Genomic DNA, 16064 nt, shown 5'->3' with positions numbered 1-16064 from the left:
GCTGACCCCAAGGGCCCCTCGGGGCACAGAGCCAGCCCTGCCCTCCCCCTCTGCCCACCCCTCTGGTTTTCTGAGCCTCGGGTATCTGTATGAAATTGCTGTACCCACTTTTATTTTGGGTGGGGAGACAGGACTGGGACTTGCACGCAGGGCCTCAGTCTCACACACAGCTTGCTCGCTCACAACTGGTGCTCTACCGCTCAAACCGTCAACACCTCCAGCCTGCTTTTGGCTGGTTATTTTGGAGATGGAGTTTCGTGGACTTTTCAAGCCTGACTGGCTTCAAACCGCAATCCTCTGGATCTCGGCCTCCTGAGTAGCTAGGATTCCAGGGTGGAGCCACCGTGACTCAGTTGCACCAACCCTTTGGAGCTCACCCCTAAAATGCTGGCTGGCGGTTTGCACCATTCTGGTCTCGAGGGCCTCCCCGCCAATGGGTGACCAGTGGGTCCACCCAGGGTCCACCCTCTGTGCGGGCAGCCAGCCCTCCTTCCTTCCCTCCCCACTGGGTGCAAGTTCTGAAGGTACACCAGGAGCCTCCTTTTTATTCTCAACAGCAAAATTTCAGGCCAAGGGTCATCCGGTCCCTGTCACCGTTCCAATCCCAGGAGGTGGACCCACAGCCACCAGACCAGGCACAATTCAAGTTTTTCCTTCCATGCTGAAATTCTTGGGCCATAAAAATGAGCTTTCGCCAGACAGGGTGAGGCACACCTATAATCCCAGCACTGGGGAGGTTGAGGCAGGCCAGCCTGGGCTATATAATGAAAACCAAGCTCTGCTGGGCTTCTGCCTCCAGAGTAGCTGGGATTACAGGTATCGCTCACCATGCCCAGATGCCTTATTTTCTACCCAGAATCTTGCTCTACAGTCCAAGATGACCTATTAATTTACTACACAACTCAGGCTGGGATGCTCCAAACTCTTGCCTCTGCCTTCAAAAGGCTAGTACTGCAGGTATATACCACCAAGCTCCACCTGTACTGATAACGCTTGAGTCTCTGTGGTTGACCGCAGGCCTGGGATGTGTTCTGTGACTGAAAGGAACCCAATTGGGCAAACTCGCTTTTTCTGGCAAGTGAGTGCAGCTCACCCCTTCCTCCCTAGTTTGGGGCTTATTTCATCCTTGGACACCCCCTCCTCTTCCCTTTCTTCCTCATTTGCACAAGAGCCAGTCTGCTGCTTTGATTTTTTCCCCCTTCTTCTGTACCAGGCCCTTCAGAGAGGAGACCAAGTTCGGGCTTTTCTCCAGAGAGGAAAAAAAAAAATGGCCAAGAATGTGTGACCCCCAAAGAGTCAGTGGCTGTCAGACTTCTTTCCCACATGACGGAAGCTTTTCTGAGCATTCAAGTCTTCGGGAGAAGGATGGTCTCAACACGCACAGGATTGAAAATTCTTGAAGTCTGGCAAGCGGTGAATTAATTAAAAGGTGGTGCTATCCCCCCCCCCTCTAGATTTTGTGGTTTCTCTCAAGTTGGCTGCTATTTCCTTCTTCTAAACAAATATTTGCCTTCCTGCCTAACTTTGAGGTGGCAATTTTGTATTTTTCTTAAAGACGACATTGCTGAATCTGCCCATTGCCTCCTCCCATGCCCCTCCCCCCCAGCAGGCCCCTAATTTGAGGGGGACCCCCTCACCTCAAGAGGGGCCCCGTGTTCTGGAGGAGTGAGTATTGAGGGCAGATGGAAGAGATGTATAATTGATGGGCTGATGAGGATGATTAATTATTAAATATCGACTCTGTAGGGAGAAATTTCCTTGTGGGGTCATTTAATTAAGCTCGGGCCGGGGGGACATTTGAGATGGGTCTTTGGGGGCTCTTGTTTCTTTGCTTTGCTTCTGGACCCTGCTAAGGGTGAGGACAGGCAACGGTCCTGGCCCTGGTAGGTTGGCTGTGGAGAGGGCCGGGCGGCAGCCCTGTGAAGGCCCTGCCAAGGTGTCCAGGAGGCAGGGACGCTCTGAGATCCCAAGGGGAGGGCCTCGGTGACGCCTCCTGACCGGACAGAAGGAGGGGGACAGGGCCAGAGAGACAGACAGGAACCACTGCCCCCTAGAAGGACCTATGACCCCCATGGCACAGGGCAGGAGGAAGGATTTGGCCCTCATGGCTTCTGCCCCACTCCTCCTGCTGAGAACACCCACGGGAGGCCTGGGGCAAGGAGGGCCAGGCCTTCTGCTTCCTGCACCAGCAGCCTCCAGGTGGAGAGACCTGAATGAGGATCACATTCTCTCAGCAAGACCCCTGCCTCTCCCCAGCATGCACACATGCACGATGCCCGGCTTAGTCTGCCTAGGGCTGCCCAAGGACTGATGTCACTTGCTTTGTGACCCCCTTACATCAGCCGCCCTAGCAACACCCAGTCGGTCCTTTACCCAGGAGCCCCCGCTGCCAGTCCCACTCCTTTCATGCCGCCATTTGCCATATGATAGCTGACTTGGTTTCTGTCTTCCTCCCTTCGAGCAGATGCTTGTCCTCTGCTCCCTGGTAGATCTCAAATAGTTAAAATCAAGTTACTCAGAAGGCTGAGATCTGAGGATCATGTGAAGCCAGCCCAGGAAGACAGTTCTAAGAAACTCCTATCTTCAATTAACCAGCAAAAAGCCAGAAGTGCAGGTGGGGCTCAAGTGGTAGAGCACCATCCTTGAGTGGAAAAAAACAGAAGAGCACAAGACCCAGTAGTGGCATCAAAGAAGGAATTAAGGAATTAAGCAAGCAAGCAAGCAGTTCTATTTGTTTCTTCCCCAAACTACACACTTCCGTGGCTTTGTGGACTTTTTCCTGCATAGACATCTTCCCCCAGACTTGTCCTGCTGAGGATACTTTGCTTCTCTTCTCCAGGTGGAACTGACAAGGTCAGGTGCATGAGTGCCGTAAATCGTGGAAGAGACACTCAGGGTGACAGGCATAACTGAGCTAGAGTAGCCTCATCTCTAACCAGATACATTCAGTATCTGTTTTTCGGCCCCGCCCGGAGGAGGTGCACAGCTGTCTGGCATCTGCCCACTTGGTGTCTGGGGTCAGGCAGGCTGCAAGTGAACTTGGGTGTTTGTGCTGCTGTGGTGCTGAGCTCTGCCCAGACAGCAAGAGGTTTCTGGTTGGACAGAAGCCAGTCCTAGAAGGGACGGTGGAAGGGGAGAAAGAAGAGGATGGGCTCAGAGGAGGCTCCCAAGGCTCCAATGCCAGCCAGAGCGCAAGGTCCCCTCCTCTCTCCGGTGAGCTGAAGGACTAAGGTCAGGCCAGCCCTTTGGAATTCTGGGTAGGAAGCTTTTTTTTTAAGCTATTTATCTTTATTTTTTATCTAGCCTGTGGGAGGAGTCAACTCTTCTAAGCCAATCACAGCCACACAGCCCTCCTTGGACAATGATAGAACTAGCAGGGAGTGTGGACAAAGTCGTGTGATTCCCTGGACCAATCAGAGTGCCTGAAGGCCTCGACATTTGTTTTGGTTTTTTGGTTTTGGTCGGTCATGGGGCTTGAACTCTGGGCCTGGGCGCTGTCCCTGGGCTCCTCAGCTCAAGGTGAACATTCTACCACTTGAGCCACAGCGCCACTTCTGGTTTTCTGGTGGTTCATTGGAGAGATAAGAGTCTCATGGACTTTCCTGCCCAGGCTGGCTTTGAACCACAATCCTCATATCTCAGCCTCCTGAGTAGCTTGGATGATAGGCCTAAACCAGCAGAGCCTGGCCGGCCTCAACCTTTGATTGGCTGCAGACATGGCCTGTGGGTGTGGCCAAATCATATGATCCCTGGACCAATCATGGTGGCTGAGGGCTCTGTTCGAGTGTCTGCGGCCTGTCACCACTGGATGAGAAGGCCATGTTAGGTTAGCACCTGGTAAGAGCAGGTTTGGACCATACCCACCCACAGTCCTGGTACATCTTTCCAGCACACACAGGTGACTCAGGCCAGGTTACCATGCAAGACAGTGTGAATGGCTTTAAAGCCAGAGCTGAGGAAAACGTGTGTGAGAGAGAGGCCTGGGACGAGGCAGAAGGCACTGGGTTCTGGATCTTTCCCTTATGTGAGCCACTGAGTGAGCCTTTTGGCCAAAACCATTTGAGGTTGATTATGTTTGTCACTTGTCCAGGGAGCATCAAGGACATTGGCAAACCAGTAAAGAGGCAAGAAACCTGAGAACTGTCTAAATTCCCTCCAGTCAGTGTGAAAGAGCATTCCCTCCCAGCCCCGACAGCAGAGCACAGCATGGGAGCTCAGGTACCTGTCAGGTCAGCAGAGTTTCTCTAGTTCCCAACTCTGTCCACCTGGGGTCCTCTCATCTAGCCCCTCTTCCTCACTTCCTGTCCTGCTACCACCCCCAGGGAAGGAGAAGGACTGGGATTCTGGAGGACAGTAATGGGACAGCAGGAAAACACTGAGGGGAACATTCGAGAAGGAGCCCTGAGGCTTTCTATAGCAGCAGCAAGTGTAAAGGTCCTGGGGTGGCTGTGAGTTTGCTCTGTTGCCAGAGCATCACCGAGTCCTGGTGTGGTTGGAGGAGGACAGAGAATAAAGAGGAAGCCAGAATAAGATGAGGAAAGGAGAGAGGAAAGGAGAGGCAGGCTGTATGGGGGTCTGTGGACCATGGGAAAGGGTTGGGGTATTGTTAATGTTAGCAGCTGCTCCAAGTTACACCTCCCTGATCACACACTTGTATGCCCACCCTCCATGGCTCTCCCCACCATGTTCCCATCACTCACAATGGCTGTGTACCTGCAAACACTCATGCAGACAGATACAACATCCGTGTCTTTCTCCACACTTATACCTGTCCATCCAAACCCTTACCTGGCCACACAGCTCTAGTGAACTCAACTTCCCAGCAAGCATGCACACACGACTGTGCACACACATACAGGTTAGCTGTGCATGCCTTCACGCACACGTCTGCAGGGTTTGGCCACAACCGGCCACATCCGCTTCATCCACCTCCGTTGTCATCTTTCTCCTATTGGGGAGTGGGGGGGTGGGGAAGGGCAGTCTCTGCAGACATCTGACAACTTGCCAACCAGATGAGTTCAGGGAAAGTGGGGTAAGGGCTTGTTCATTCTAGAAGAAACTTTCTGAAGGAGAAACAGGGAAAAGAAGAGCCCAGCCCACTGCTGGTGCTGGCTCAGAGCAGGGATTACAGAATCGGCCGCATTCATTAACCCCACAGTTTATTTTTCCCTCTTCTTCCTGACTGACAGCCGCAGCTGTCCAGCCTCTGCCGCTGGCCCCTCACACACACAGCCCCTGGGGAGCATGCATTCTTGCTAGCTCTGTCTCTGGGGGGGGAGGGGGCGGTCACTGATGTCCTCTCCACATCTGCGTCCACCTGGAGCCCGCTCTTCCCTTCTCTCTCTCTGTTCCACTCTGGTTGCTGTTCCTTGCATTTTCAGCCAGCACACCCTCCACCTCCCTGCACAGCAGGGCCCTCAGCCCAGCACCCAAAGCCCCCTGCGTGTCTTGGTTCAGATGTGTCCTTCTGAGCTTGGCCTTCCTTCGCCTGACATCTGATATGCCAAGTGCTGTCCCTTCTTTCACTTTTTTTTTGGGGGGGGGCTGTGGGGAAATCCTGGGGCTTGAACTCTGGGCCTGCGCACGATCCCTGAGTTCCTTTATCTCAAGGCTAGCACTCTACCACTCAAGCCATAGTGGGTATTTCCAGCTTTTTTTGGGGGGGGGGTGTGATTTAATTGGAGAAAAGAGTCTCACGGACTTTCCTGCCCTGGCTGGCTTTGAGCTACAATCCTCTGCTCTCAGCCTCCTGAGTAGCTAGGCTGACAGGTGTGAGCCACCGGCACCTGGCCCTTCTTTCCCATTTTTTTTTAAACCTCCCTGCAGCTTCTGGCTGGTCGGCTTTGCGAGACAGCTTGGCTATGGCCAGTGCTGGCATGGTGGAGATGCCCCTGTCCATGTTCACAGGCAGCTTCCTGGGCATGGTCCTACCGATGGGCTAAGCAAAGGCCGGCAGGGCCGGGAGCTTGCACAGCGCCACACCACTGGTGTCTGATTCTGTCTCCTGGGGCTGCTGTGACCCATCACCAGAGTGGGTGACACGAAACGACTGAAATGTGTTGGCTCACAGCTGTGATGGCTGGAAATCCCATCTCACGTGGGCCTGGGGTTCAATTCCCACTGGAAAGGCTGGAGAGAGGTTCTCAGCCCTGGCCTGCCAGCCCTGGCTCGTGTCTGTGGCCCTGGGTCGCTCCTCTGGATGGAGTAACGCTGCCCAACAACCAGCTCCAGTGCAGTTTTCGGGTTTCTGTCATCATCGTTGTCAGGGGACCCTCCCTGGTGGCCATTCCCGGTACTGCAGCCAAGCAGGTATGGGGAGGGGGGGGGGGGGCGGCTCCAGGCTGGGAACCAATGGTGGAGACAGAGCCTGGAGCCGGGCGGCTCTTACCTAGTGGGGATGGAACCAGACTGCGTGGGTATTTAAACATGAGGTTGCAGAGTGAACAGCAAACCACGCCCCCCACCCAAAAAGGACTTTTAAAGTTTTATTCCATTTTATTTTTTAAAGTATATGTAACTTCTATTTATCTTATACTTTTACTTATTATTTTGTGTATGTGGGACTGAGGAACCAAACCCAGAGCCTTACGCATGCGAGGCAAGCACTCTACCACTAAGCCACATTCCCAGCCCCTATTCTATCTTATTTTGAGACCAGATCTCACCATGTAGCCCAGGCTGCCCTTGAACCCATGTTCTTCCTGCCTTGGCCCATATTGGAGGGCTGGGATTACGGGCTGTGCGTGCACACTCTCTTCCCACAAAGTCGGGTCTCTCCAAGCCCAGCCTGCTCTTCCTGGTACTTCGCCGAAGGTTCTTCTGTCCTGAGATCCTCCTCCACCTCCCAGGATCCCCGCAGCCCCCCATGAAATGCTGATTGCTTTGCCAGACATGTGGACATGCAGCCTGGTGAGACACCCCAACACTAGCATAGGCTTTGATCAGATAACAGCTCAGAGGCCAGCAAGGGTGGGGATGGGGTTGGTTGGGGTGGGGGTCTGTTGAGCCTGCGCAGGGTAGAGTGAGGCCCCAGACTCTCACATGGAGAAGTTGAGGCAGCTGCACACCGCCCTGCGCCCCTCCCCAGTCTGCTCCAGAGATGCGCATCTGGAGGCCGTTAGCGAGTCATCAGCCCGCACGGACGCCATGCCTGGACCCCGGGATGCGTTCCTCCCACTTTAACCGTGTTTATTTTCCAATAAAGGCTCTTAAGTGGAGATCACTGCCCTGAGGGCCAGAGACCTGCCACAGAGCTCACTCCCTGACCCAGGGGTCTGTGGGGACGGCAGAAGCTTCTAGACATGGCACGCCACCAGATGAATGACTTGCACATGTGTCAGCTCCAAGTCTCTGTCCCCATTCCACTCTGTTTGATTGGTGGCCGTGGAAGGCACAGTGGCACACGTGTGTACGCACACGCACACGGGGTCAGGAGTAGGTGGAGTCAGCCCTCCTCTCCCCCCCCCCCCCCCCCCCGCAGGATGAGCGGAAGACCTTGGACACAACTGTGGCCGCAGCCACGGAGGGCGGGAGAGCGAGGAGTGACATTGCTGGTCTGCGGTTTTAGAAGGTTGTCCTGGCTGTGGAGGAGAGATTGGGGCCAGAATGAGCAGGGAGGATGAGGATGGCCCGGGTGGGGACACAGCCCCGGGACAGAGTAAGCAGACTGGTTCTTGCTGATCCTGAGACTCGGGAACCGATGCCTGGAGTCTGGATCACAGAGGAGTCAGGCAGAAGCAGGTGGGTGCGGAGGATGGGCGGCTGTGCGCAGGTGTGCGGCACGCAGCTGAGCGGCGGCACCTCACTGAGAGGCCCTGGCCCTCCCAGCACAGAGATAGGCATGGTGGAAATTGTCTACAAGCCAGGACAGAGGCCCTGGGTCTGCAGCTGCCCTGAGGACAGGAGCCCGGGTGATCATCCCATAACAGCCTCAGCAAGAACAGTGGCCAAGGACCCAAGTCCGGCAGCCGCCCTCCACCATCCCACACCCAAGTCCGGCAGCCCGCCCTCCACCATCCCACCAGCACTCCCAGACCTTCACACCACACCAGCCTCCAACGCTTAGAATCGCTTGTGGAAAGTGGGGAGCTGCCATCTGGTGAAATTAAGGTTTCAAGCCAGGTGTCGGTGACTCACGCCTGTCATGCTAGCCACTCAGGAGGCTGAGATCTGATGATCACGGTTCAAAGCCAGCCCGGGCAGGAATGTCCGTGAGACTCTTATCTTCAATGAACCACCAGAAAACCAGAAGTGGTGCTGTGGCTCAAGTGGTAGAACGCTCACCTTGAGCTGAAGAGCTGAGGGACAGCACCCAGGCCCAGAGTTCAAGCCCCATGCTGGACAATAAATACATAAATAGATAAATAATTAATTTAAAAATTAAAATTTCTTTACTCCCCCCAAATGTAGACTCAGATGAAATTGCCCTGAAGAATTCTGAGTTATCCTGAGTCATAGCCTCTGCCCACCTGTGCTGTTCTGAGCTTGGGTCCCATCTCTGACTCTCGATGGGAAGCGCAATGCTGCGTGCTGGCCAGCTTGTGCTGCAAAGCTGCAAAGAGCAGGTATCTTTTGCAGGTTGTTGGGTCTCAGCTGCATCCACTCTAACAGCCACTGCTTCACAAAGGCAAGAAGCAAGCCATAAACAAATGAACGCTGTTGTGTTTCAATAAAGTTTTGTTGTTGTTGTTTGCAGGTCCTGGGGCTTGGCCTGGGGCCTGTCCCTGAGCCTGTCTGTGCTCAAGGCTAGCGCTCTACCACTTGAGCCATAGTGCTCCTTCTGGCTTTTTCTGAGTGGTTAATTGGAAATGAGAGTCTCAGAGTCTTTCCTGCCCAGGCTGGCTTTGAACTGCAATCTTCAGATCTCAGCCTCTTGAGTGGCTAGGATGCCCGACATGAGCCACCAGTGCCAAGCCTCAACAAAGTTATATTCACAAAAACAAATGTGAGGGGCTGGGAAGGTGGCTCAGTGGTAGAGCGCTTGCCTTGCATGCCTGAGGCCCTGGGTTCGATTCCTCAGCATCACATAAGTAAAAAGAAAAAAGTCAGAAGTGCCGCTGTGGCTCAAGTGGTAGAGTGCTAGCCTTGAGCTGAAGAGCTGAGGGACAGCGCCCAGGCCCAGAGTTCAGGCCCCACGACCGGACCCCCCCCCAAAAAAAATGTGAGGACCAGACATGGTAGCACACCAATAAAACTTTATTTGCTAGAGCAAACAAGGAGGGCCAGGAGTGGCAGTACAGCTCTGTAATCTAGCTACCTCCAAAGGCAGAGATAAGAGGATCACTGTTCAAGGCCCACCTGGGTCATAAACTTGGGACCCTATGTGAAAAACAAGCAAAAGGATTGGGATGTGGCTCAAGTAGTAGAGCATTTGCCTAGCAAGTGCAAGATCCTGAGTTCAAACTCCAGTGCTGCTAAAAACTAAACAAAAGAAGCAAAAGGAAAGCCAGGCGCTGGTGGCTCATGCCTGTAATCCCAGCTGCTCAGGAGGCTGAAATCTGAGGATTGCGGTTCAAAGCCAGCTCGGGCAGGAACGTCTGTGAGGCTCTTATCACCAATAACCTACTCAGAAAAAGGCCGGAGGAGGCGCTGTGGCTCAAGTGGTAGCACAAAGAGGCTCAGGGAAGGCACCTAGGCCGTGAGTTCAAGCCCCAGGAGTAGAAAAAAAACAAAAAACAGAAATGCACGCATTATTTGATTTATGAAACGGTAAGTCCTGTGTATATCACCTTTGATAGTAACAATAAAAAAGACCCCCACGCTCAGTGGAGAGCCAGCGATAGGTGGAGAGCCCATTTGTCAGATGGTGTGGTGTGGTGTGGGCACCCGGTGCGGGACAGGCTGGGCTGTCCACAGAGTGGACTTTGTCTCGTATCCCTTCATCTAAGCCTTGGGGCCCTGGGTCACTGCGGGTCACCAATGGACCCTGTTCACAGGGAGATGCTGACCCTGCTCCCCCCGCCTGGGCGCTGCCTTCCTGAAATCTTCCGGTCACAAGCCACAGAAACCGAAGCCAACCGGCAGAGAAGGATTTATTGGCTCATGAAGCTGCAATGGCCATGCGTGGTACAGCTTCCAGCACATTCCGGCAGGAAATGCCGTGGAATCCAAGACCTCTAAATCTGAGCCTGGCCGTCCAGGTGTGCGGGTAAGGTGGGAGGGGTGAAGCCATGCTTCCTTTCATCTTCTGCACTTTCACGTTACACAGTGGGGATGTGGGGCTCTGTTCACATCCTTGTCCTGGGCTCCCCCCCCAGTGAGCTGGAGGGGGTAGGCCGGCCTGAAGGCTCGGAGGGGGCCCCCACAGGCTGGCTTGCCGGTCCTGGAGCAGGGGGATTGGAACTTTTCTCTGGAATGGGCCCCCAAATCTAAGAGGAGTTGTCTGTGAGATACGGCGTGTGCGCATGTGGGTGAACGTGCTTTGAGAATCCCTACACAACGCCATTGGCGTGACCAGGAGTGACTGGTAGCATACAAGATCTTATCACTTGTGTTAGATGCAGGGCCTGAAGCCCGGAGGATCCTGGGAAGTGCCTGACAAAAGCTGAACAGAGAAGGGCGGTATGCAGACAGAAGAGAATGCTCTGGCCTACGGCGGCTGGATAGAAACCTTAGATCCTCCGTAAATATTTAGCTTGTGGAGCAGACGGCAGCTGAGACGGTTGTCCTGGCTTCATGGCAGGGGGAAAAGCATGCTCTAAACAGGAGCTGTGTACACAGGGCCGTGGCAGGTAGAGACAGGAGGAAGGAAGGACAAAGGACTGGAGAGGAGATTCCTAGCATTTCAGAGCTGGAGAGGAGACGGCAGATCCTGTACAATCTGTCAGGAAGAAGAGGCTCAGAGAGGTCCAGCCAGCTGCCAAAGGTCACACAGCAAGGCACTGGCCACAGGGGTGATGGGAAGCTGAGCTCCTAATGGGAAAGTGTATGGCAGGTGGGGGTCGGGGACACTTAAGAGGACAGCACAAGGGGTTCCCCACAGGCCCCTGGCCCACAGGGGAGGGCCCAGAGGAGGAAGGGAAGGAGAACACGTTTTCCGAGCGCCCACTTTGTGCCAGCTCTGGCTGCCAAGGATCGGCTGCATTCTTGGGCCACACACACAGGTAGTTCTGGCTTTGGTTTGTTTTTATTCTGTGTTTTCTCAAGTCTCTGAGCCACATGTCATGTTGGTAACTGCTCAGAAGCCAAACCCAATCCATCTTGGGGCTCCCGTACAAGGCCTGTGCAAATATCCTGGGGTCCGCTCTGGGCCAAGTCCTGGAATGTGGGAACTCTTACCAGCACTGTCCCTCACTGAACGAGATGCATAGATGGTCTCTTCAGGACAAATCACTCCTGCCAGGTTTGGGGCACAAGACCTGCGGTGAGGTGAAGAGACCCCAGGCCAGGGTCTGGGTTCCCCTGGGGACCATGCGGCCCTTAGGTCTGAGTGACAGCTCACCAGGACACAGGCTCTGGAGTCAGGCTGTCCAGGTATGAACCACAGCTCAATTCACAAACATGCTGTGCAGCCTGGGCGGGTAGCTTGACCTCTCTGTCTGTGAAATGCAGACAAGAGGTTAGGGTGGACACTAAGTCGAACCCCATGGGGGCTGAGGCTAGTGCCTGGCATAGATCACAGCTCACCCGTTGGAAGGTGCTCCTCGCCCAGTCCTTCTGCTTCCCCATCCTTCTTCCTCTCTGAAACCTAGCAGGTAAGAACACCCAGATCCAGAGAGGGTGGCAGGAAGAACCATGGAGGGCTTGGCCAGAGCAGGTCTATTTCTTATCCCTCCTCTCCCTCTCCTCCTTCCCCTCCCCTCCTTTCTCCTTCTTCCTTCCTGATCTCCTTCCCCAACTTTTCCTTCCTTCCCTCCTTCCTTTCCTCTTCCTTCCTTCCCCCTTCCTTCCTTCCCTCCTTCCTTCCCCCTTCCTTCCTTCCCTCCTTCCTTCCCTCCTCCCTCCAGCTCTTCTTTTTTCGGTGAGGGTCTCACTACATAACCCAGGCTGGCCTCAAACTCTCCCTCTTCTGCCTCTATATCCCAAGTCATAAGATTACAGGCAGGTGCTACCAAACCTAGTCCATTTCCATCGTTCTCATATTAACTGAGCATTAGCACATATTGTAAGCATTGGACAAGGTTGGGAAAGTGCAGTGCAGCAGGAATGTGGGAAGAGAGGCTGCGGGCTGAGGCTGGGGCTGGAGGAGAGGGAGAGGAGGCACATCCGGCTGGCCTGGCCCCCACTGTCTGCACCTGGCCTCCCTGTCCGCCCCGCCCCGCCCTGCCCGTGCCCCCCCCCCTGCTGCCGCCGGCCCGAATCTCTCTGCCCTTCCTGCCTGGAGCTCGGCTGGCCAAGGTCTCCCACCCCTCAGCCAAGCTGGATTCCGGTTCATTCCAGCCATTGGCAAGATCAGGGTGCCCAGGCCAATGGAGGGGCCTGGGTCACGCAAGGAGGAGGGGATGGAAGGGGGAACGTGGGGTTTCATGCCCCGTCCCCCAGCCCAGGCAGCTCAAATTCCTCATCTAGAGCGGCCATCCAGGAACTTGATGACAACCCCTCTCTCCCCAGCACCCCAGAGGGCATCAGGCAAAGATGTGGGGAGACAACGCAGCTGTGAGCCCTGAGGGGGGGAGTGGGTGGAGACCAGAGATGGTGCTGACCAGCCCTCCCTGCACAGCGGCCCCCACGCAGGCCCACACACTGAACACAGCGGAGGGTCCGAGGCTGGAGTGACGGGCCCACGCTGCTGGCCTGGCTCTCTGTGACAGGGCAGCGGTGGTGGCCTTGACACCAGTGACAGGAGGAGCTCTGGGCGACCTGGTGAGTGTCATGTCCAGAACCTGGTGGCTGGTTGGTCAGGACTCACATGTGGCTGACAATCTGGAGAACAGGGGTGCCCGGGGGCATGGTGTCCACAGCCAAACCCCAGGGTGTACCAGGCACTTACCACCATCTGAGGTGTCTGGAAGAATCTGGAGTTGCTGACAGGCTGGGGGGGGAGGGAATCAGAGCACTTGTTTCTGAGCCCCACTCTGCGTCCCAACTTCCATTTTAATTTTCCTTCATTATCTCTCTCCCTTATTAAGAACGGTAAATCTGTTTTGTGTTTGCCTGATTCCATTAGCTGGGGCAGGCTCATCAGTAATGGGGAGAGACGCGGGCGTAAAGAGCCCCATTTCCAGAGGAGCGAGGCGGTAATTCACTTAAAGGCTGCTCGGCGGAGGCCCAGGCCCACAATTAGAGCGCCGGCGTGATTGGAAAACGAGTTACAATTGATTGGATTTCAGGGGAAAGCAGGTCTGGAATGTGTTAATTACATTCCGCCTAAACACCAGGCCTAAATGAGGCAGCCTGAGATCTGGGTAGGAAGAAAACCTTCCCTAGGAGCGGCCCCAAATTACTTAATGGGATGGGGGGGCCTGATTAAGTGGGGGGGGGCAGCCTGGTAAGTCCTGGTGACAAGATGAATTTGCATCTCCAAACTCCTGCGGAGAAGGCGCCCAAACTCCGAGCTGAGCTTAGGGGAGGAGGAGGGAGGGGGAAAGGGCTAGTGGCCCTCATTCCAGAACTTTCTTTCCCCTCACATCTGCACAGGGTCCACTGACAAGGTTGCACAGCATCCAGGTCAGCTCCCAGAATCCCCTGCGCCCCGAGGGCGCCACCTGGCCGGACGGCGGCCCTGGGTCACCCCGCCAGCCTCTCGGAGGCGCACGCCCTGCTTAGAGATGGGTGGCTTTCTCCAGGGGCGCCTAAGCCGGGCAGCGCTTCTCAGGAGGCTGAGATCTGAGGCTGAGATCTGAGGCTGCCAGCCTGGGCAGGAACGTCTGGGAGACTCTTATCCCCAAAAAGCGGGACGTGGAGGTGCGGGCAGCGCCTGCTCCTCCCTAACCCCTGCCCACACCCGACATCGTGGACAAAGGGGACCACCGGCAAACCACGCCCGCCACGGGAAACCACGCCCACAACCGCCAAACCACGCCCAGCGCCGGAAAACCACGCCCAGCATCAGCAACCAGCACCGGAAACCACGCCCACAACCGCCAAACCACGCCCAGCGCCAGCAAACCACGCCCGGTACCGGCAAACCACGCCCAGCACCGGTAAGTCACGCCCACCACCGGAAAACCACGCCTGCCACGGGAAACCACGCCCACCTCAGACAAGCCAGCAAACCACACCCACCCCCGGTAAGCCACGCCCACCGTCGGCCTTGGCGGGGGGGGGGGGGGGGGCACCTGGGTGGCAGCAGGCAATCCAGTGGGAGGTGCAGACGGGAGCCATCTGTCCATCCACCTCACCTGCAGTGAGGAAGAGGAGCAGGAACAGAACAGCCCCGGGCCTCCTGCTCTGCCCCTGTCCATGGCCCCAGCAGGGAGACGCCCTTAATAGCAAACAAAAAGATTTTGGATAAGATTTCCTCCTGTGAATCAGTTGGTGTCACGGCATCCTGGTCTCTGTCTGATGGAAATAATTTTCTTTTCTTTTTTTTTGGTCGGTCGTGGGCCTGAACTCTGGGCCTGGGCGCTGTCCCTCAGCTCTTCAGCTCAAGGCGAGCGCTCTACCGCTTGAGCCACAGCACCATTCCGGTTTTCTGGTGGTTTATTGGAGATAAAGAGTCTCACAGACTTTCCCGCCCAGGCTGGCTTTGAACTTCGATCCTCAGCTCTCAGCCTTCTGAGTATCTGGGATGATAGGCGTGAGCCACTGGTGCCTGGCAAGAAATGATGATTTTTAAAGGAGATTGCTAATACTGAATTGGATCCTAACGTACACAGAAAGGTTTCTACCTGCACCAGCTCTTCAATCCTTCTAAACTTGGCTTGACTCGAGCCAGGGATGGAGAGACTGGCCGGAGAGCCAGCAACCAGATCCCTCATTCTGTACCTCACTGGGTCCACGCAGTCACTTGCCCCAGGACCTTTGTACTGGCAGCTCCATCTTGCCTAACATGCTTCCTCCCAAAGCCCTCCCAGACTGCACCTGTCTGGTGAAGTCAAATCCCTTGCTTAAAGGTGGCATTGTGTCTCAATGGTGTTTATGCAGCACCTGTGAGTTCCAGGCCTGAGTTCTGTTTCCCAGCGTGTGCACACATGCACACACACAGACAGGCACACACGCACACTCAGCCTCTGGGAAGCTGGGCTCGCTCCCGTTGTTGCTTGCTCCTCTGCATTCTCCACAGCTGGCGCAGCTGCGGCATGGAATGTACTGTGTACACGGTGTCTCTGCTCATTTGCATAGACCCAGGACCACAATGCACCTGTTCACCCCAGCCTCCCTACAGCGGTTGGCAGGGGGACCAACACAGGAAAACAGGAATTGGATTTCATCCCCAGGACCCATTAGAAGTGGATCATGGGTCCAAGTCCAAGGTTGTGAGTGTGTGTTGGGATTATTTGTGGTGGCCACTAGGCACGGAGCCTCCAGCTCTGCCACGCAAGCCCCACCCCTTTTAGTGTGATTTCCAGGTAGGGTCTCACTAACTTTTCCTGGGCTGGCTTTGAACCACAATCCTCCTTGCCTCAGCCTCCTCGAGTAGCTGGGATGACAGGTATGTACTACCATGCCTGGCCTGGCTTGTGACCAGCAGTTTAAAACCAAACAAAGAGTCCAATGGTCGAATTCAAACCCCAATCCCACCAAAGTAACTGAGAGGAAAAAAAGAAATGGAAGGGGTGGAAAATACCAGGGTAGAGCGCCCGGGAGAGTCAACACGGGTCCCGGTAACGCAGGTGTTCAATGCGGGCCCACTCAGGCTCTGTTTCCTCTGAGAGGCTGCAGCGTGGAAAAGCCCGCACCAGCTCCCCTGTGAGAACCGGGTGATCCTCCCACACCCAGCCTCCGCCGCGTGATCCTCCCATGCCTGGCCTCCACCTGGCGATCCTCACACACTCCCGGCCTCCCTCTGCCTGGTGACTCTCACATGCGGAGGAACTGAGCACACACCACCTTCAGCTTCATATTCCCGGTATGCAAATATCACATGACCGCCACGGTGCAAGCTGGTGATAGAGCGCCGAGCCTGGCAGTTCCCGGGGATCTGTTTCCACGACCCCATCTGACCCGCAGGCCTCACTCAGCCC

This window comes from Dipodomys merriami, unplaced genomic scaffold, assembly GCF_024711535.1.
Source record: "Dipodomys merriami isolate MVZ:Mamm:240054 unplaced genomic scaffold, mDipMer1.0.p SCAF_39, whole genome shotgun sequence".
Lineage (NCBI taxonomy): Eukaryota > Metazoa > Chordata > Mammalia > Rodentia > Heteromyidae > Dipodomys > Dipodomys merriami.
Note: the sequence above shows the minus strand (reverse complement) of the source record.